The 24,143-nt window shown below is 35.6% G+C and overlaps 1 protein-coding gene and 1 non-coding gene across 3 annotated transcripts in view; one reads left to right on the top strand and one right to left on the bottom strand.

Annotated features, from left to right (window-relative positions):
- The window catches only part of PIK3CA (phosphatidylinositol-4,5-bisphosphate 3-kinase catalytic subunit alpha), a 91,656-nt gene that overhangs the window by 54,937 nt on the left and 12,576 nt on the right, over positions 1-24,143 (bottom strand). The gene's annotated exons all lie outside the window — the stretch shown is intronic.
- On the top strand, positions 15,901-16,032 carry LOC123572067 (small nucleolar RNA SNORA25). The gene has a single exon (XR_006696407.2). It is a non-coding gene; the product is annotated as a small nucleolar RNA SNORA25 (small nucleolar RNA).

The following is a 24,143-nucleotide window of genomic DNA, read 5'->3' as shown; positions in this document are numbered from 1 at the left end:
AGGGACTTGTATTCAAGTACTATCCCAGAAAGTGATACTCTTTAGTATTTAGATAAATTAAAACTTGCCTGCATCTCACTGATTAGCCCTATTGTCTTGAGAATGAAGAAGAGATGAGTCTTTCATACCAAACTTTTACAGTGCTGCCATCATAAAGTGAAACTTGGGTTAGCTACAGGTTTCTTGGTTCTATCTTCCTTAAACATAACAGTCGGTATCCACAGAGGTGAAAGAATCCCCACCAAAATGCCTACACAGAAGATTTTCAGTCTAGGCTGGTCCAATAAATAGAGCTATCAACGTTGGGGACACCAGCAGATACAATATATTCACCTAATTGCATCCACATATGTTTCACAGAAGGTCTTTTTTGCTCTGGACTATTACTTTCATTTTTGACCAATTCAACATTCCAAACTTAACAGATTTATCTGTACTGTCTGTCAGAAGGCCAAAGTGATCTGGAGGGGAGAGAACCAGGGACTAATGATAAAGCTTCATCATGGTCTACTGTCTTCTGTAGAGTTCTCTATTTCCTGAGACCAAGTGTCATAAAATTGTAGCTATGGTGTCTGTGACTATGATTACATACTCCCAGGCACAAATAATAAGCAAAGCAGATATTAATATATCACTGTCCTAACTGGCTGTTGCAAGGACAATATTTTCAAAATCAAATGACACGGTCTGGACTGTGCTGCTGTGATTGTGGTGGTGATAACTGCCAATACTGACGGGCTAAGGAGGAGGTGTAAATGGACTCCACCAATTTGCTTTGCAGCAGGAAAACAGCCTGCTGGTACGTGAATCCAGATTAAAAATATGGAGCACTTCTTGAATGTGTGTATCAATTTTGCACAGGGAGGGGCAATGCTCGTCTTGTTGTCCTTCTAATTTTAGTAGTATGTGCTGTGAAAATAGGCACTAGCCAATAATCTTCTACCAAAAATACTAGAAGGACCTTGCTTTTAGTTTCATTCCTGCCAAGACACAGGCCCTAATGGCTTCCATTACATAATTATGTATCAGTTAACACAGTGTCATAAAATATATTTTAGTTCACAAAGTATTTAATACACAACAAGGATTAGACACTGGAAAAAGTCTGGCTCTAGATGTACTGAGTATCCTTGTTTGCCATATAAATACTTAGGTCCCTGACATTTTTGTCTAGTTATTTATCTATCCTTGCTATTATCTTTTTGTCCACATCACAACCTCAGCCTATGTCCTTGAACTGATTTCCTTTCTTAGGAGCTACTATTGTAATCTCTTTTTCTTTCGTCTAATACCATATTTATATATTACTGGTATTCTCACCAATAGAAATAAAGCACAGAATGTATAGTGCACTGAAATTTTATTGCACTTAAGGTGATCACTTAATGTCTATTCTTAACTTGCTCATTTCAAATGCCAAATTTATTGGTCAAAACAACTTTTTCCTGGCTCTACATAAATTAATCAGATAAACCCATAAACAGCTTCTTACAAAAATAATACATTTTCTTCCAACTATACTCTAATGAATTTAAGATATTGTATTTTTTTAAGTGAATACACCCCAAGTCCATCTGGGATGTTACGACATTGGATGATATACAGTAGATGATATACATGATATACAGTAGAAATTTGATTTAAATAACAATGCTTTTTCAATGATAAAGACCAAACAATAACTTTATATTCTGATGTAATTGCTTGCCATATGCCCCATTTTCTGGCAATAACAAAATATTCTAGTATTACGTTAGTAATAATGAAAATGTCCATTGCAAGCAATTATTGACCAACTTTAATAGTGATTTATCATCCTTCAGTATTTGATCTCTGGCAAAAGGGCTATTTCACAACAGGAAAGCTTGAAGTAATGCAAAATAACTTTGGCAAGCAAAGAAACTCAGATCTCCCAGAAGTGCAGTGAGAGCTTAATTTCAGCACAAGCGTCCCCTAGCTAAAATGTGAAGAGAAGTTCTATGAATGAAAGCAACAACAATGTGAAGTCATGTAAGCACAGATTTTTTAAAAATCCATCTTTTAGATAACACAATACAGCCAAGATACTTCAGAATCCATTCAACAGTGGAAAAGAAATATTAGTAAGTGGTCTTTATTTTCCCTTTCAAACATTTACTGTTTGTTTATACTTATGTACAGTTCAATGTACCAAGTATCTTGGAAATTATAATTACTATACCTTAAAAAGCAAGCAAGGAGAACAAACTGAAATGGGTATAACTGTGTAAAAGCAGCAACATACATGATCAGTGAGTAGAATATTACCTTTTTTTTTTTTTTTTTTTGAGACAGGGTCTCTCTCAGGAGTACAGTGTTATGATCATGGCTCACTACAGCCTCAACCCCCTCCCCACCCCAGCCCCAGACTCAAGCAATTCTCCTGCCTCAGCTTCACGAGTAGGTGGGAGCTAGGACTACCTGTGTGTGCTATCATGCCCAACTAATTTTTTTTTTTTTTTTTTTAAATGCAGAGATGGGGTCTCGCCATGTTGCCCGGGCTGATCTTGAACTCCTGGGCTCTAATGATCCTTCTGCCTCTGACTTTCAAAGTGCTGGGATTAGAGGCGTGAGCCACAGCACCCAGCCAATACTGCCACTCTTATTCACTGATGCTCTGTATGACATTAGTTAACCATCCAAGGCATACAGTTAAACAATAAATTACTTACAATGATTTAATAAATTAAAATGCTTCTTTTATAAAATTTATCAACTGACAAAAACTTTTAAACTGGCTATTTAACATAAGTCATTAATGCTTTTTCAATGATAAAAAGCTTTTTTTTGGACACAAAATTGGACATTTTGTATATGTGTCCAATAATTATAATTAGAGATAAATATGTGATGGAGTATCCTGACACGGTAAAAATTCAGAGTGAGAGCATCTAGTACTATGGTATATAAAGAAGACATTCAAACCTCTATTTCTTAAATTACAAGACTTTAAAAGTTAAAATAAAACTAGAATATAACCTTTCAACTTCATCATCTAGCTGATATGCTCTATTTGATAGCTGCTTTATGGTCTATGTGACTATAATTTAGTAGACTTAAACTAATTTTGAGGAACATAAGAAAAAAAGGCAGAGAAAATATGTTCAATTATCTCCACTGTCAATATGGGAAGTTAGAAATTTAACTTCTGACACAAACCCCTCAAAATAACAAAGTATTAAAAAAATAACATTATGGGTCCTATTTCTATTGCATAATTCACAGAATTATAACAATTAGCTAATTTGTTTAAAAAATCTACCTTCCCATCTAGAATCAGCTAATTAAGATGTGCTTGGCTTCTTTGTTACAACTGGGTTGATAATACTAGTGTTCTTGCCCATCACTAGTCTACTCACAATAGTATCATCAGCACTAAGATCCAAATAACAGTGCCGTATTTATGACTGCATTTTAGTTTCCACAAAAGCAAAATTCTGAGAACAGCATGAGTCATTATCCCTAGGGTAAAAAAAAATAATAATAATGTTTCTTTGGTCAGAATATGAAACTTATTGCTGATACCAGTAATTTAGTCTAGAAATTCCTTTTCTGAATAAAAGGAACAGAATGTTTCTCTATTCACATACTCCAAAACTAACAGAACTGTCCATCTGTCTGCTTTTACTACTCTCCATATCTGGTGTGTGGTGACAGAGAAACAACCTTTAATCTAGCTATTTTCAGTACTGCTCTTTTGTTCTTCTGTTCTCTCAGTTTGTCTTTTTGCCAGGACAAAACACACAAATACACACACATATAGAGACACACACACAATCTCTGACCTTTCTCTTCCTAGTAGGGCATTTATGACAAAATCATGCAATAATACACAGAGAACATTCTAAACATGGATATGTATATCCATGTTAAATGTTAAAAAGTTCTCAGGTTCACATTTTATATTTCATCTTAAAACATCTTCATAATTAAAAAGTAAAAGTTACAAAGGTAAAGAAATACTGATGTTATTATTTAATTAAAGTGTGTTCCCCCAAATTTCCTTAATAGAATGTTGAAATGATCTCTGTTGTTTTTATGGCCTCCTTTAATGGTTTCATTTGTTGATACCTCTTACTCTGCTCATTATTCAAATGTGGAATGCATTCTTCATGACATCACCACTTTCTCAATCTCCAAGGTTAAAACCTTTGGTGCTTTCAACTCCTCTCTTGCATGACATCACTTCCACCCCTTAAATCACCCTCAAATTCATCACTTTTTTTTTTTTCAATCTTCTCTATCACTACTAGACCCTAAAAGAGTTCTCATATGCAGGACTGATCTCTAATTCACAAGCATTCATTAAGCAATTACCATCTATAAGACACTAGCAGCTGAAGCAAAGGGATGGGTGATGAAAAGGAAACGGGGAGAAAAACATTCATACAAGTATATAAATGAAGTTGAAAGACCTTATTATCTAACAATTACAAGGCAGAATGTGCTAATTTTAGGAGAAAGCGAGCCTGTGTGTCCGTTTAGGGGAGGCTTAATGAATGAAAAAGATTTCTGACAGGTACAGAATGAGAGAGTGCAACAGGTTAAGTGGACAGTATGAACTAAGGCAAGAGACCCTGAAAGCACAAAGCAACCAATTTTTCCCCTACCCACTTAATTATCCACAGTGTCACTAGAATTGGCTATCTAAAACATATATCTAATTACACCATTACTCAATTAAGACAATATTGTGAATCTCTAGTAACTATACAATACAGCCCTGACTCAAAGCCTCAACCATTACAACTGTGCTCTGTCCTTATTTTTCCCCACACTCCAAGCTCTAATCTTACTAGATCAATCTTTACCCTTTACAATTTTTTTTTGCCTTTGTAAATATGGTCCATGATCTTTTACCTCATATTCACATTTATTGCCATTTTAATCATACTCATCCTTTAAATTCAGCCCAAGTATCTTCTGTAAAGTCCCTTCACAGTCTTATTAAACTTGGCTTATCATTCCAGATAAACTTTTGAATATTTTGCTAAATTCAAAAACAAAAATCAAGGCAAAACTTCTTGGTATTTTGAGAACAGGGAGAACTGACATCTTTACAAGATGTTTTTCCTATCCAAGTATGCATTTTCACTTACCTATTTTTCAATGTTTCTCAGTAATTTTTCAAATTGAACTATAATTAACATACAATGAACTCTGCACATCTTAAGCATTAAGTTTGATGACTTTTGACAACTTTTTACACCCATGTAACCACTGCACAAAACAAGACATATAATATACATTTCTATTATCCTAGAACATTCTGTCATGCTCTTTTCCAATTACTTTATCTCTCTGCCCCCAGGCAATCACATTTTGGTTTCTGAAATTATAGATTAGTTTTGCTGATTCTTAACTTTACATAAATTGAATCTCAGTGTATAGTTTTGTATTTGGCTTCTTTTGGTTAACATACTGTCAGGTACAGAATGAGAAGAGCACACCAGGTTGGGATTCATCTATGTTTCAATGTATTAGCGGTTAGTTCTTTTTAGGTAGTATTCCAAAACATACTACAGCTTGTTTATACAATTTCCAGTTGTTGAACATGTGGGCTGTTTCCAGCATTGGCTTTAAAAATTCCTACATCAATTTTTGTTATACTTAGCAAAATGTTAGGTTGTAAACTTGCAGAAAAGAGTTTATTCTTAAACGCTTATCCTTTAAAAAGCCTGTTTGCAAGGCTGGTTTGGTGTCTGGGAACTTGGATCTTGGATTTTGGGAGGATTCCTACCCTGATTTCCATCTGATAAGACTAGCTCCATGTGTCTAAAGTGTTTATGATAACAATATGCTTTCTGCTTAATACCTGCTTTCCTTTGGGAGTCTGGAATTTGGGTGTGCACTGAGCAGAGGGTATGATCAGACACTGGTAAAAGTCCTGAGCACTCAGTCTCTAGCAAACTTCCCTGGCTGATTAGATTTCACAAGTATTGTCACAACTCTTTGCTGGGGAAATTAAGTGTGTCTTGTGAGACTCTATGGAAGAGGACTGTTGGAAGTCTGTACCTGGTCTCCCCTGGATTTTGCTCCATTCACCTTTTCCCTTTGCTAACTCTGTGTTTTCACTGTAATAAGTGATAGAGCCATGAGGACGACATCATGCTGGGTTATGTGAGTTGTCCTAGCAAACCATGAAACCTAGGGATAATTCTGGGAACCTCCTGACATATAAGGTAAATGTTATGTTTAACTTTATAAGAAATAGTTCTTATATTCCCACCAGTAATAAGTTAGAGTTCCAGTTGGTCTATATCATAACTATTCAGTAGTATCAGTCACTTTTATTTCAGCTATTCTAGTGGGGTTACCTCATGATGGTTTGAATTTGTAGTGGTATCTTACCATGGTTTTAATTTGCATTTACTGATGACTAATAATGATGGTGGAAATCTTTTCGTGTGCTTATTGGCCATTTGTGTATCTTCCGTGAAAGGTCTGCTCGAGTCTTTTGCCCGTTTTTATATTAAGTAGTTCATAATTTTTAAAATGTTAATTTCTGAGGATTTTTTTTTTATTTTTAGAGACAAGGTCTCACTTTGTCACCCAGGATGGAGTGCAGTGGCGTGATCATAGCTTACTACAGCCTCAACTTCCTGAATAGCTAGGACTATAGGCACATGCCTCCATGCCCAGCTAACTTAAAAAAAAAAACTTATTTTTTTGGTAATGACAGAGTCTTGTCTCACTATGTTACCAGGCTGGTCTTGAATTCCTAGCTTTAAGTGATCCTCCCACCTTGGCCTCCCAGAGCACTGGGATTACAGGTGTGAACCACCACACCTGGCCTTCAGAGGTTCTTTATATATTCTGATACACATCCTCAATCTCTTGTAAATGCTGGGAATTCTGTTTTTTTTTTTTTTTTTTTTTTTTAACTCATTCTGTGGCATGTCTATTCATTTTCTTAATGCTGTCTTTTGATGAGGAAAAACTATGAATAAGACTTATTTATCAAATTTTCTTTTGAGATTAGTGCTGTCTTGTCCAACAAATCCTTGCTCAGTTTTAAAAGATTTCTTCATATAAGCTCTGCTATGGTTTAAGTTTATTTCGAGATAAGTGATCTTTTTGTTAATTTTCTGAATAGGTTTTTCTCTTCCACTATATTTTATAATTAGTTATTGTTCAGATAAAGAAAAACTATAGGCCGGGCGTGGTGGCTCATGCCTGTAATCCCAGCACTCTGGGAAGCTGAGGCAGGCAGATCACCTGAGATCAGGAGTTCGACACTAGCCTGGCCAACATGGTGAAACCCCGTCTCTACTAAAAATACAAAAATCAGCTGGCAGTGGTGGCAGGTGCCTGTAATCCCAGCTACTCAGGAGGCTGAGGCAGGAGAATCACTTGAAACGAGGAGGCGGAGGTTGCAGTGAGTGGAGACTGGGTCACTGCACTCCAGCCTGGGCGACACAGTGAGACTCCATCTCAAAAAAAAACAAACAAAAAAAGAAACTATAGTTTATATATTAATGCTATAATACCAAGACGCCACACAGAAAAAGATGGGTAAATCTCACTAAATAAAAGTCAAAGATTCTGGTCTAGCAATAGTACCATAAACCAAAATGAAAGACCACTGGCAAACTGGGAAAGCACCTGCAACACACATATGACAAAGGGCTAATTTCTGTAATTTACAAATAGTTTAGTCAAGTCAATAAGAATTTTAAAAGGCTATACATACAAAGTTTTCAGAAAAAGAAGTTTAAATAGCCAACCAACCTAAGAAAATATTTAAAAATGCAAATAAAAACAAAAATATATCCCCATTTCTAAACTTATCATATTGAAAAAAACAAGTTTGATGAAACCTAGTAACTGCAAAGATAGCCCTCTCAGATTGTTGGTAGGAATGTAAACTTTCTGGGAAACAGTCTGACAATATGATTCGAATTTTAAATGCACTTATTCTTACATTAGGTAACCTCACTACTGGGAACTTATTATACGGATCTCTTTGTAAAAATTCACCCAAAAGTAAGCCAAACAATATTCATCGCAACAATATTCATGAAAGCAAAAACTACAAACCACCAAAATCTTCATCAATAGGGAGATTTCATAAATTATAATAAAACATTTTATGGACTACTATATAGCCATTAATATCAATGACATAGACTTGTAGGTAGTGACATGAAAAGATCACCAAGATGTAGCAAAGTCGTGAAGGAATAGCTGCAGAATAGTTTATAAAAAAGGGGTAGCATATACTTCTGATCTTAAAATATCTGAGTAAAGTCACCAATCATTTCTAAATAAGGAGAATGAGAGAAACTCTTTCTTTGATGAAGCTGGAAAACTGTAACCCTAAACCATAATATACAAAGACAGGGGGGGAAAAAACTCACCAGAGGTGAGAAATGTTAAATTTAAGTGCCTAAAGAACCCAGCCAATTCTCATGAAACCCCATAAAGTTCAGGACTAGGAGGTTCCTGGAACTACTGGAATTCCAGGTCTCCAACTCCAGTTGGTGTACTCAGTGACTTCCCAATCATGCAGAAATCAGAAGGCATAATTTCTGGAAAAACTAAACTCAAGATGCTTTGGACTTCAACAGATACAGAAGTAGATATGGATGAAGTATGTATGACTAAAACCAAAAGATTACGTGCAACTCTAATGAGACCCAAAGTCCCTTTCTTCAGTATTTCTCTAAAACATAAGCAGCCCCCACAGAGAAGACTATAGATTTCCTCTGGAAAGGATTCAAAACTAGAGAAAACAAAACTAACCTAGAGAAAAATGGTGATACGAAGATTTCCTATAGCGGACTTTACCAATAGACAAGAGCTCTGACTTCATACCCAGGGCTTTCGGTCAGCTTTTCGTATCTTTTAAATATGAATGACCACCGAGGATCTTCATGCATTTGAGGAATGTCTCCAATATTAAAGATTGAGACCAAAATGAAACAGAAGTGGTGAGAAACAGAATGATGGCACAGAGGAAAATGTCAAAGAAACTGTAATTAAAGATAAAAGATTGCATACTTATGCAGAGGAACCAATAAGACCAGGGAATAAGAACTGGAAAAAAAAAAAAATTCAACGAAAGTTTGAAGTTAAAGTTAAGGCAATTTTCCAGAAGGCAGAATAAAAAGAAAGGGATGAGTAAGAGGAGGGAAAGGTAAAAATTTAGAAAAGCAATCTAGGAAGTGTAATATCTGCCTAGTAGGAGTTCCAGAGAGAATAATGAAAACAAAGGGGAGGGAACTATCAAAAAAGGCAAGGATACTTCCAAGAATAGAAAAATGTAAATCTGTAAGCAGCAGGGACTTATGGAGTACACAGCACAATAGATAAATGACACACACCAAGATACCATACCATAAAATTTCAGAACACCAGAAGTGAAGAGATTAATCACTTCCAGAGAGAAAAATAAAAAATAAAATATAAAAAATGAGGAAACAGGCACTTAGAACTCTAAATATCAAAACTGAAAGCTGGAAGATACCAGAGCAATATCTGGGTAAAAATGATTTTCAATCTAGCATTCTACACTCACTTAAAATATCACATAATTGTAGGAGCAGAATAACACATATTCAGGTATGTAAAATCTCAAAACATTTACCTCCTAGTTATCTCTCTTCAAGATGCCACGAGAGGATAAGCTCCTATAGAATGAGGTAGTCACCATGAAGGTATGGGGCATAGGAATCAAGGCTTCAACACAGGAAGCAGGTGTAGGGAATTTCCAGGATGAGGACAAAAAGGAGTCTTGAGATAACAGCTGTGAAACAGACGCAGCAAGCAATCAAGATTAAATCAGAAATACTGAAGGCGCTACAAAGGCTATTATAGGAAAATAACTAAACTAATTATCACATATGAGACTTACTGCAAAGATGGACTGAAGCTCATTGAAAGACAAATTCAGACACAATGGTAACTAAGCAAATTTCTAAGATGAAGCAATTAATTAAAAAACAACAGTAAAGTTGTAACAGAAAAAAAATAACCCCATGTAGCATTTGCTTTATTACTATATGGTCACTGAATAATGAAATAACTAAATGTGGATTTAACCAGTAATGATTAAATATAGGATGATAAGTCAAAAGAAGATATGAGCGTTAAAATTGTATGAGAAAGCTAATGAATAATGTCAAATATTGGTGGACCAAGACGGAGCAATATACCCCATTATTATAAGGTGGCAAACACCATAGTAGTAGCTTAAATAGTTGAAAGTGGTTTCCTGAAGCATGACATGGGACAAGACAAAGTTGTGAGGGGGCTGGGGGTAAGTGAGATACAGTAATGAACTGATGTTTTGTTTGTTTCTGAGATGGAGTCTAGCTCCGTTGCCCAGGCTGGAGTGCAGAGGCACAATCTCCGCTCATTGCAACCTCGGCCTCCCCAGGTTCAAGCGATTCTCCTGCCTTAGTCTCCCGAGAGCTGGGATCACAGGTGCTTGCCACCACGCCCAGCTAATTTTTTTGTATTTTTAGTAGGGACAGGATTTCACTGTATTGGCCAGGCTGGTCTTGAACTCCTGACCTCGTGACCCGTCCACCTCGGCCTCCCAAAGTGCTGGGATTACAGGTGTGAGCCACCATGCCCAGCCTGATGTTTTTATTAACCTTTCAGCTGTAATTTGAAAATAATATGCATATATTATTTTATTTTAGCTTTACCTGAGGTATAAATTAAAATTCAGTTTGATGAGTCTTGGTGAACGTATAGTTGTAAAAACCACCACTACAATTAAGTTTTAAAACACTTCCGGGCCGGGCACAGTGGCTCACACCTGTAATCCCAGCACTTCGGGAGGCCAAGCCGGGTGGATCACCTGAAGTCCGGAATTCGAGACCAGTCTGGCCAATATAGCGAAACCCCGTGTCTACTAAAAATACAAAAAATTATCCAGGTGTGGTGGCAGGCGCCTGTAGTCCCAGCTACTTGGGAGATGAGGCAGGAGAATCGCTTGAACCCGGGAGGCAGAGGTTGCAGTGAGCCGAGATTGTGCCATTATACTCCAGCCTGGGTAACAAAAGCGAAAGTCCACCTCAAAACAAAAACAAAAAAACATTTCCACAACCCACCTTTACAAGTGTTATTTCTTTGCAGTCAATACACCACGTAGGTAATTACTGGGTTGTAAGCACTTAAGTTTAGGTCTACGAACCATCAATCCATCAATCCATTTTTAATAAATTTGTTATTCTAGCACTTTTTTTTTTTTTTGAGATGCCGCGAGTCTGGCTCTGTCGCCCAGGCTGGAGTGCAGGGCATGATCTCGGCTCACTGGAAGCTCCGCCTCCCGGGTTCACACCATCCTCCTGCCTCAGTCTCCGGACTAGCTGCAACTACAGGCGCCCGCCACCACGCCCGGCTAATTTTTTTTTTTTTTTTTTTTTTGTATTTTTAGTAGAGACGGGGTTTCACAGTGTGATAGCCAGGACGGTTTTGATCTCCTGACCTCGTGATCCGCTCGCCTCAGCCTCCCAAAGTGCTGGGATTACAGGTGTGAGCCACCGTGCCCGGTCTTTTTGAAGAGACTATTCTTTTCCCATTGAATTACCTTAGCACCTTTGTTGAAACTCAGTTACCACATAAATAATACCTAACCTATTTATTTATGTGTTTTTATTAACAGATAAGGTAACATATAATATAAAAGCAAAAATGTTCAATAAAAAGAAAACTACGTTACATTTCATTAAATCATGGGAAAAAGATCTATAGGATGTACCAATTGTCCAAAATAAGAAATTAATTGAAAAATATCACTATGTTAAGAATTACTCTTTCTAGATTCTCAAATCTCTTTCATTCATCTATATGTCTATCCTTACGCTAATACTGTACTATTTTGATTATTGTAGCTTTATAGCAAGTACAAATCAGGTACCTGTGTTCAGATTTTGTAGTTTTTGTGTGCGGTTATGTTTTTTGCACTTCCATATACATTTTAGAACCAGTCTATCAATTTCTATGAGAAAACCTGACAAGATTTTGATTGGGACTGCATTGAACATAGTGTACCAATTCATGAATATAGTGTACCTCTCAATTAACTTAGTTCTTCTTTAACTTCTATCAACAATATTTTGTAGTGTTCAGTGCACAGGTCTGTGTATCTATTCTTAAGTTTATTACTAAGTATTTAGCTATGTGATACTATTGTAAATGATTTTGTTTTTAATTTCATTTTTGGATTGTTCATTGCTAGTATTTAGAAATATAATTCTTGTTGGTTATCTTTTACTCTACAGCCTTGCCTAAGTCACTTGTTAGTTCTAGTAGTGTTTTTTTTGTTGTTGTTTTTTGTTTTTGGGTAGATTCTTTAGAACTTTCTCTATATATGCCATCTTTTTGGTTTTACTTCTTCCTTTCCATTCTGAATATCCTTTAATTTCTTTTTCTTGCCTTACTACATTGGCTAGGACCTCCAGGATAATGTTGAATAAAAGCAGTAAGAGCAAACATCCTTGCCTTGTTCTTCATCTTAAGTGGAAAACTATAAAATCATTCACCATGAAGTATGATTTTTTTTTTTTTCCACAGACATCCTTTATCAGGTTGAGGAAGTTGCCTTCAATTCCTGGTTTGCTAAGAGTTTGTATTATAACTTTGTAATGAATTTTGTCAAATACTTTTCTGCGTCTATTGAGATGATCACTTTTTTTTTTTGTTTTCAAATTTATCTTATTAGTATGGTGTATTAAACAGAATTGATATTTCTAAGTCAAGTCAGCCTTGCATTGCTGGGATAAATCCTACTTGACCATGATGTATAGTATTATCCTTTTAAATATAATATTGCTAATTAAACATGCTAATATTTTGCTAAGGATTTCTGTGTCTACGTTTATGAGGAATACTGGCTGCTAGTTTTCCTGGGATGCCTTTGTGTTGGCTTTGGTATCTAGTAATGCTGTCCTCATAAAATGAACTGTGATGCTCTCCTTCCTCCTGCTTTTCTGAAAATGTGGGTGGGGCTTATATTTTTTTCTTCCTTCAGTGTTTGACAGAATTACTAGCTATGCCATCAGAGCCCAGATTTTCTTTATTGGAAATTTTTAACTACTAATTCAATTTCTTTACTCTATATAGGTCTATTTAGATTTTCTACTTCTTTTGGAATCACTTTTGGTGATCAGTATCTTTCAAAGAATTTGTTCATTTCATCTAAGTTGTCAAATTGGTTGTTGTAAACTTGTTCATAATATTCCTTTATCTTTTTAGTATTTATAGTGTCTGTAATAACAACCATTCTTTCATTCTCAGTATTTCTAACTTACATCCCTTCTTGATCATTTTCTCTAAAGGTTTACTGAACTCTTTAAAGAACCAGCTTTTGATTTCCTTGATTTCTGTTCTGATCTTTATTACTCCCTTTCTTCTACTTACTTTGGGTATACTTTACTCTTTCTTTTCTAGCTTTTTTTTTTTTTTTTTTTGAGACGGAGTCTCGCTCTTTCGCCCAGGCTGGAGTGCAGTGGCCAGATCTCAGCTCACTGCAAGCTCCGCCTCCCGGGTTTACGCCATTCTCCTGCCTCAGCCTCCCTAGTAGCTGGGACTACAGGCGCCCGCCACCACGCCCGGCTAGTTTTTTGTATTTTTTTAGTAGAGATGGGGTTTCACCGTGTTAACCAGGATGGTCTCGATCTCCTGACCTCGTGATCCGCCCGTCTCGCCTCCTAAAGTGCTGGGATTACAGGCTTGAGCCACCGCGCCTGGCCTCTTTTCTAGCTTCTTAAGGTAGCAGCTTAGATAATTGATTTTATGCCTTTCTTCCTTTCTGGCATAAGCATTTAAAGCCAAACATTTCTTTCTTAGCACTGCTTGAGAGCTACATACCAAATATCTTCTTATATTTTGTGTTCATTTTCACTCAGTTAAAAATATTTTCTATTTTACCCAGTGAATTATTTTTTCACCCATGGGTTACTCAGAAATGTATTCATTTCCACATATTTGGGGATTTTCCTTATTTCTTTCCATTTTCCTTATTTCTCTGCATGATTTTTAATTCCTTTGTAGTTGCAAAACATATCATATAATTTCAATTCTTTCATATTTATTAAAACATTTCATTTTTGTGGGCCAGTATACTATTCACCCTGGCTAATGTTTCCAATGCACTTGAGAATAATGTGTTTTCTACTGTTGTTGGGTATTCTGCAGATGTCAATTAGATGGAGTTGGCTGATTGCTTTATTCATGTCTTCTGTATCCTGTTTTCTGTTTACTTATTCTATCAACTGTTGAGAGAAGAGTATTAAAATCTCCAACTCTTCTAAATACTGAATTGCCTATTTCATCTCTCAGTTCTATCAATCTTTGTTTCATGGATTTTGTGCCTCTCTTAAGTGCATATACATTTAGAATTTTTATATTTTCCCGCCATATTTGTCACTTCATAATTTTGAAATGTTCCTCTTTATCTCTAATAATACTCCTTTTCTTACAATCTATTTTGGCTGACATTAACACAGTTACTCCAGTATTTTGATGCCTGTTTTCTGAGGAAGGAAATCATCTAACCACCTCACACTGTCATTACTGGAAGATACACTTATTTTGATGATAGAAATTAAATAAATATTTAAAAAGGTAATGTAATTACAGGTTCAGAAGATATTTAAAATGAAAGCATGTTTACCACAATTTTATACTAATACAATTAAAAATCTGGGTTAAAAAGCATATATGAACAAATGTGTACCCTCCAATGTTCCCCCTACTCCAGAATTCACTCCATTACCAACACTGGCTTCACTTGGGGAAGAATGTGAGTGAGTGGTCAGGAGAAACTGATACAGGAAATTAAAATGTGCAAATATGTCCTCTCCTTTATATTTTTTCTTTTCCTTATAAAAGCAAGACAAAAAAATAGCTATTGTTTCTTGAATTATTCATAATATGAATGACAATGCGAGTCTTTCATTATTAAGCCTGACTGAAGCTTCTGCTTTGGTATATCTATTACTTAATTCGTCAAAGAATAGCTTTCTATTCCTATTTTACTAAGGTCGTGTGTATGTGTGTGTGTGCGTGTGCGCGCACACACACACATCTGTGCTGGAGAAAAGAAGAGGGAGGAAGGAAGGGAGGGAGGGAAAGAGAGAGAATTAATGTCTGTTATGGATTTCCTAAGATTAAAATGACCCTTGTATTTCTAGAATAAATGCCATTTGGCTATGGTGTGTGTGTGTGTTTTAACAAACTACTGAATCTGCTAATTATTTTAAGATAACTAATACTTTAAGTGAGGTTGGCTTGTAGTTTTCTTTTTGTATGTGTGTAATGTCTATGTCCACCTCTAAAACAGAGTAAGAAGTGTTATAATAGCTTTTAATATACTGAATGTTTGAAAGAAGAGTAATGAGAAGGGGCTCATTTAAGTAGGTATTAAATCCTTAGTTATAAAAATAGAATAGTATTGGCCCATGCAGATCCAGAGAACAGAAGTGAGTTCAGAAGCAAACTTAAGTACAATAGTTGCTGCAATTTTGTATAGAGAAAAACCCCAGGACCTTTAATTAGGACAGATTATTTAATAGATGGTCCTGGTAGAATTGATTAGTCATGTGAACAGAAAAAAAAATGAATTTTTACTGCTTTAAAATAAACGAAGAAAACTTTAAAATGCTCCCAAGTAACACAAAAGATTGAAGAAATGGAAAAACATTCCACATTCTTGGATAGGAAGACAATCAATTCACAAAGATGTCAATTCTTCCTTAGATAATCTATACATCTGATGTAATCCCAATAAAATAACAATAGGATTTTTGTGTCTGTGTGTAGAATTAAGCATGCTGATTCTAATGTTAAAAAAAAAAAATTGCAGGAGACCAGAAAAATTAGGGGAGGGGAGAAGGTAGGGGAGAGAAAGGTCTAGCCCTACTGGATAGGTCACTTCAAAGAGGGCTTGTGGGGCTGTGAAACCAAGAGGTAGGTCTTAACAGTATAACCAAAGACTGAAGTTCTCTATAGGATGCCATAGCACTTAATGGTGCTATGTTTTCCTCAGGAGATATGACTCAGCCACTCATAAACATAACACGATAGTCCATGATTGTTGACGTGGGAAAGTAAATACATGTCTCAAAAGTTTGACCAAACTTTCTCTTCTCTGGAAAAAAAAATTACGAAACTAAAATAATCACAATGGTAAGATATGGCTCATGAACAGTCAGAAAAAAAAAAAAAGAAAAAAGAAAAAGAAAAAACAAACCCAGAAATTAAAAAAAAAAAGACACAGAATGTGCTACATGATAAAGGTATCATTTCAAATCAATAGGGAAGAGACCAGCTGGAAATGGCTAGACATTTGGGAAAAAAGAGTGGGTTTTCAATTTATATCTTACATTGAAATGAATCTTATTAGAATAACAAACACAATGTAAAAATATAACCGTAAGGGTATAAAATTTCACCTATATTTGCAAAATTTTAAAAAATGCTAGAACATAGAGCAAAAAGATACACATAATGAAACAAGGGTGAAAAAGATATACAATAAATCAAAGAGGTTCTACAACTTAATACTTCCTTATTCCACAAGTTCTGAAATAAGAGAAAAATAAAGATACAAAAGAAAAACATTTGAGAGCTGGAGAGACACGTTCAGATTAAAAGGGACCAGTGGACAGAATAAATGTAAAAAACTATACTAGACAATAAAAGATATAGATAAAAGCTTAAAAGCTTTCAGAGAGAAAAACAAGCAGTCTGCAAGAGAAAAATTATCTGACTGGAAATGCTATTCTCATCAATAACAAGTAAAAAACAATGCAGTAATTAAAATGCTGGAAAATAATTTGACCAGGAATTCTATACTCAGCAAACTATCATGTGTAAAGACAAAATAAAGGTATTTTCAGACCATTAGGTATCCAAAGTTTTACTTCCCCTGAACCAATTCTAAGGCACTTAATTGACTAATTACTCTAGCCAACCAAAGGTAGAGGTCAAGAAAGAGGAAGAGACCACATGCCAGAAATGATGGAACTGAACCAGTGGTCAAATAACGTAAGCAAATCATTAAGAAAAAGTAGTCCTGAGATAAACTTTAATCACAGAAAGTAATATGTCCAAACTTGAAGATGAAATCTGAATTCCAAAGTAAAAAGTGTTCCGGAAAAACAATCCAACAGGTTTGAAGCAGCAGATGAAGAACTGAGAAGTCCAGCAGCATTAATGGCAGGTTGAATGCCGTTTCTATGGTTTCAACAATAGAAAAAAGAAAAGTAATTGGAAACTTTAGGGGAAAACAAAAAATGTATAACATCATGCTTAAAATGAAGCAAAAGAGCACAATCTTGAGCAGTATGTGGAATATGTGAAAAGACAAACCATATGATCTGAATGCAAAGAATGTTCATTGCGTAGTTCATGATGTTGGACACAGATTCAGAAAAAGAAATCCAACTGTAGTACTCTACTTGGTTGTAAAGTGAAACATTTTTATATGATATTAATGTAAATACTACTAGGTTCAACTATTAAAATCTATCTATAGTTAAAACATAGGAGGATTTAAACATGGTTATAGAACAGAATACAAATGTTATCAATACTTGACAATATAAAAAGTAATTATATGTAACATTTTGTGGAAAGGTGGGAAAGACTTGACAGGAAGAATGGGACACTTATCACTGTCTAACATAGTGAGGAATCAGGAATACTACTGAAAGTTGTCGTAAAAAATGAAGATATGAGTATCTTAAAAGTAGAAAGACAGTAACAAAAGCTAAAGAAATGAGTGAAAGGATAGTGATATGCTGATTAAACATAGTAACAAAATTAAGAAACAGTATCAGAAACTTTCAAAAGTGAAATTAGAATGTTCAAATTTAATAATCTTCAAGTCCAGTAGCTATTAATAGAGGCAATTCTTCCATTCCTCAAATGCTCCAATTATTTACTAAGGTATGTATATATTTCAGCTTAATACTGGGGAGGGTTATTGTAGATATTAGCTTTTTATAAAAATATTCTGAGGCACTGAAGAACTCTTTTTGGAAATCCTATAAGATTTAACAGCTTTTCAAGTGTTTAATGTATTTCAAAGTGTGGTGCCCTAATTTCCATTTTCTTGGTTTCAGTTCCAGAAATATTGGCAGAAAAAGTAAAAAGCTGACAGCTGGGTATAAGATATTACAAGACAACTCTAATTATCTAAAATGTTTCTTTTAAAAGAACAGTTGCTACTAAATATTTCATTGCTAACATTTGGTTTAAACCATGGCTAGATGTATCCTATGGCACACTGGATCTGAATTTTGCAGCTGGTCGTTGATTTCCATCAACACCTTAAGAGTGAAGTCTACAGTAAGGCTAAACATATCTAAACTTTGGAAAGTGAGCTTTCAAAACTACAGTGGAAACCCATTTGAATACTGCCTTAATTGTTGCAGAATAAAATGTTTCTTATATGAATATCAGCTCATTTGATTAAACAAATATTTGTAGACATCCCATGAGGCACTATAACACTCTTTCTGCAAGAGAAATAAATAAGCATTACAAAGCAGAATAAAGGTTAGATGTGAAAGTGAGAGACAAATGGCTTAATATCCAGCAATCTGTTCATACCCTAGAGAAATAGGCATTATTTTATTTTTATAGTGTGAATATGATGTAAAAGTTTATTAAAACATTTTTGCCCATAACATGATAAAACATAAATATGTGAGCTGTATGGGTAGAAAATGGAGGTGGTAATTTAAACGAACACGGGAGCCGTATGGGTAGAAAATGGAAGGGGTAATTTTACAGTTTATTCTCTATCTTTTCTGTAAAGACCAAAACCAGAAAAGAAGCCAGATTTCTTATGTGTAAGTCTTGAGCCTACACTTACAAGCTAGGTAACTATATGCAAATACTAATTTCTCAAGACATCATTTTCCTCACTGAAAATGGGACTAATTACTCCTTGCCTTCTTTATTGGATTGTTAATGATTTGACAAATATTTAGTATGCAATTATTTTGTGCCAGGCTTTTACTATAAGATAAATAAAAGATCTAAAATATGGCATCCCTGACCTCAAGAGGCTTACAGTCTAGTGAGGAAGGTATGAAAATAAGCGTAATTTAGTATATGTGTGTTGTAATAAATAGAGGCTATGGAAATACAGAAGAGGGAGAGATAAACTCTGTCTAGGAGAGTGAGTCTGGGAATACTTGACTCAGATTATATATAAACTGAAGACAGTGTACCAAGATCAACATGTTACTGGGTAGGAGAAGCCATAGCAAAAAAGGCTGTAAACCACAGAACAGCATGAGCACAAGAACAGGAGTCCACAACGACCTAGGTGAGCGTGTAGCAGTTCAGAGTGACTAGACTGTAAGGTGTCCATGAGAAAAAAATGTAGAAAACGAGCACAGAAAAGAAGGCTGATGTCAAATTGTGAGAATTACAGTAAATAAGACTGCATGTTTTCCCAAGGTCTGTTCTTCAACATCTTGTCCTGGGATCATATGTGTAAGGATCGTGAGAGGGAAGGCTTATTAAAATTCAGGTTCCAGGCTCAGCACAGTGGCTCATGCCTGCAATCCTAACGCTATGGGAGGTGGAGGTGGGAGAACTACTTGAGGTGGAGGTGGGAGAACTACTATGGGAGTTCAAGGCTGCAGTGAGTTATGATCAGCCACTGCACTCCAGCCTGGGTGACAGAGTGAGACTCTGTTTCAAAAAATAAAAATAAAAATAAAATTCGGGTTCCTAGTACTATGGATCTACCGAACCAGAATTTCTAGGGTCAGGATAATTTGCACATTATCAAGTCTGCTAAGTGATCTTATACAACCCAAGTTTGACAAGCATCAATATAGGTCATAAGAACTGCTAAGCTTTAAGCATATCAATTTCATATTTTAGGGTGATTATCTTAATAGCAGTGTGAAAGCAGTGTTAATCTCCCCCCAATCTCTTCCATACAACCTATTTATAAGAGCACACACACAAAATTCTGCTATTTACCTGATAATTTTTGCAGCAGTGTGGTAAGCAAAAGAGGAGAGTAGAAAAGTAGGACAGGTAGTGATAGTAAAGTGAAATGGGAAAGGAATAAACTAAGGCAGTGATGATGAGAAAAGATGGGGCTAAAATCCAGGGACAATTCTAAGAAAGAATACCTAAGATTTGGTAATCAGTTGAATTTGGCAGGTCAGAAGGGATAGAATCAAGGTTAACAGAAATTTCTTTTTTTTTTTTCGCTCTTGTTGCCCAGGCTGGAGTACAATGGTGCGATCTTGGTTCATTGCAACCTCCGCCTCCCAGGTTTATGCGATTCTTCTGCCTCAGCCTTCTGAGTAGCTGGGATTACAGGTATGCACCACCACGCCTGGCTAATTTTATGTTTTTAGTAGAGATGGGGTTTTGCCATGTTGGTCAGGCTGGTCTTGAACTCCTGACCTCAGGTTATCCACCTGCCTTGGCCTCCCAAAATGCTGGGATTACAGGCATGAGCCACCACGCCCGGCCGGTGAGCACAAATTTCTAACTTACGTAAGTAATGATGTTATTAAATTAGAACAGAAAAGGACTGCATAAAATAGAGATGTGAAAACATTCTTAAAACAAAATCTAATTGTAAGGTATTAATCAGTTTCCTTTCTAGAGTGCTTCCCACACTTTTCATTTTCTTAACTTGGATGGGAATTGTATTCATATTTCTTTCAATGTAAATGTAACCCATGTTTATTATAGAACTTTATTCACTTAAGCACTGACTGAAATGTCTATTATGGGCCTGGGACTGTGCTCTGTAAGTACTGGAAACACAGTGGTGCACAGATGATGAAATCAAAAGAAAATGTACCTCAGACACCATATTACCACATTTTACGTATTCTCTTACAGCTTTTTTGTCTGGATATTTTTGGTTTATTTGTTTTCTATAGTTTTGTATACTTGTACTCACATCGTATATATAATATTGTATCTTTTTTCACTACAAAAACATTTCTGCAAATTATTGTAAACTCTTCATAAACATTTTCTATGACAAGCTATTTCCATGGGAGATGTAAAAGTTTACTTGTTAAATACATAAGCTGTTGTAATTATATCTAATGCTGCAAAGAGAATTATTGGGTTAAATGGTATGTTGACTTTAAAGGCATGCAAATTGTTCACATGCTTTCCAAAAGGGTTAAACCAATTTAGACTGCCAGTGGAAATAAACGGACAAGCACATTTGATGGCACCCTCACCAGCAAAAACATCATTAGAAAAATACTTTTGCTAACTCAAAAAGTTAAAAAAAAAAAAAATCAATCACTACATCTTAAAATTTCACTTCTTCAATTACCTGTCAGGGAAAAACATTTCCCTTATGCTTGTATCTGCCTTTCCCCTTTAGTAAATGAGCCCAACTTCTCAAATTCTTTGCTCATTCATCCATATAGGTCATGGTGCTTTTGAAAGTACTTGTAGTAAAAATTTAAAGACAGACATCTATTGAGTTTTTGCAGAACTCTAATTCTGGTACGTACATCTTTTAATTTGTTCACTTGTATGGGGGTTGCGGGGAAAGGAGGTGAGAGAGTTTTTTTATGTTTTTTTTTTTTAAGATAGGGAGTCTTGCTAGCAGGCTGAATTTGAACTCCTGGGCTCAAGCAGTCTTCCTGCCTCAGTCTCCTGAGTAGCCTGGACTAGTGGGGCACTTCGCCATGCCCCAATATTTTATTTGAGGGTCAAACGAATGATCTTTCTCCTTTTGAGTACTTACAATTCTTGAAGCTTTGGAAGGTATTTCTCCATTCACATAAATATCTTTTTAAAATGACACTAGGCATAAGAATACTCTTTTTCAATTTACTCTTCAACTTACCTAGACTTTATTTTGGTATGTAAGATGAAATAAAGATTCAAATGTCTATTTTCCTAAGCATTTAATACTCTCAAAAACATTAATACTAAGTCTTCCTTTTTCTCCTAATTTCTGATGACTTCTTTATCATATTTAGAGTGTTTCTGGGATCTCTATTTCCTTTTACCAACTTTATTATCAATGCGTATGCCAGTTTTCAACTCTTTCATTTACTCTAATTGTACTGTATATTTTGATAGCTAATAAGCCACAGGGTTAGCCCTCTGTCCTTCATTTTCCACTCAAAAGACACCTCACTTTTATCTGTTTATAGTTTCTCAGACAAAATTTAAAATTACCCTGCTAATTTCTCAAACACATATTTTTTTTTTTAAAGAAGAGAATTAGGCTAAACCTGTAATTTAATGAGAAAAATGGATATCTGTAATTGTTGGACTTCCCATTCAGGAACATGATATTCCTTTCCCTGTACCCTCCAACATCCCAGTAGAGTTTTAGGTTTCTTCACATTGGCTCATTTATAATTTTATATTTTCTGTTACTGTTCTAAATGGTTTTCTGTTTTCTAAACAATTACTGCTATCATAAGAACTATTGATTTTTAAATATTTGCCTTACATCTGTTTACTCCATAATTCTTATTCATTCTAATAATTTCTCAGTTGCTCTTGGTTTTCCTAGGAATGAAATACTATCATACTAGGCTGGGTATGATATTATGTCTAACTTAGGCATGTAATCCCAACACTTTGGGAGGCTGCGGTAGGCGGACTGCTTGAGCCCAGGAGTTCAAGACCAGCCTTGGCAACATGCGAAACCCCACCTCTACCAAAAATACGACAAATTAGATGGGTGCGGCAGAGTGTGACTCTACAACATGTGTTTAGATAATGTGTTTATCTACAAGTAGAAATTATCCTTAAAATGCAAAGATGGCTTAATATGGCCACAAGAAACTATCATTCGTGCATGTGTATTCTCTTTGATACGTGTGTACGTATACACAAATTCACACTGTTTTAAATACATGTATTATATATATTGCATATATAACTTTATGTTTTAGATTTCTGTATATTTCATACAGAGATAAAATGTATATTTCTGTAAAGGTGATATATAAAAACTATATACATTGTACTTTAAGAGTAATTAAAGAGATTTTTCAAGGAAAACCTTGACTGTACAATCACAAGGTATGTTTGTGTTGTTTACCATTATATACCCAGGGTCTACCACATTGTCAATTATAGGGTATACTGAATAAACAGGAAATAATGTTTAACCACTCAGCTACTTTTTAAAAAAATATAAATACACATATAGTGATATTTTCTCAGTCCAAATTCTGAAGGCGCTTTTGAAAAATGTTTCATTCCCCAGATGAATTACTTAAGTCATATTAGAACAATATGGAAATTGAATATTTGGAATTACAACAATCTCACAACATCTGGTCCTGTGACCACTGGAATTTCTGTTATTTCTTTATTATTATTACTTTTTGAGACAGTCTCATTCTGTCACCCAGGCTGGAGTGCAGTGGCATGATCTCAGCTCACTGCAACCTCCAATTCCTGGGTTCAAGCAATCCTCCTGCCTAAGCCTCCTGACAGCTGGGATTACAGGTACACGCCACCATGCCCAGCTAATTTTTTGTATTTTTAGTAGAGACGGGGTTTTGCCATGTTGGCCAGGGTGGTCTCGAACTCCTGATCTCAAGTGATCCACCCACCTCAGCCTCCCAAAGTGCTGGGATTACAGGCGTGGCATGGCCCAGCACTTCCTGTTATTTATGTTTCTTTCTCCTATCTGTTCTGTTGTATGTCTATGGATGTGCTAAAGGAAATTCAACGATACTAGGCAGAATTTACTTTATAAAAATACTGAGCAGGTTTCTGTTACCCCCTTTGCCTAGAGAGAAGAAGACAGAAAATGTAAGTAAGGTGACAAATCTATGTGTTACTTTCACCTCCTTATGGAATAATCACTCGCTTTGTGCAAACACTCAATTTTTGTCCTACCTGCTCTGTGTGGAGAAGTAGCACTTCCCTCCAGGCCTTGTAATGAGAAGTGTACCCTGAGCCTCCTGTGCCATTCTTGTTAGCTGGACAGAAGACATTGCTACTGGGCCAAGAAGACTTGATCTCTCTTACACCGGGGAAGAAGAGAAGGTCTGATGCAATGAAATGGGACATTTGCTTATAATTCTAGATCAGAACCAGAATAGTAATTTGCCTACTAACTATGTAACATTGAACAAACCACTGGTTTGTGAGCCTGAAAAGTTGGTACTAAACAGCTA

Source organism: Macaca fascicularis, chromosome 2 (assembly GCF_037993035.2).
Source record: "Macaca fascicularis isolate 582-1 chromosome 2, T2T-MFA8v1.1".
NCBI lineage: Eukaryota > Metazoa > Chordata > Mammalia > Primates > Cercopithecidae > Macaca > Macaca fascicularis.
This window is presented reverse-complemented; position numbering and strand designations above follow the sequence as displayed.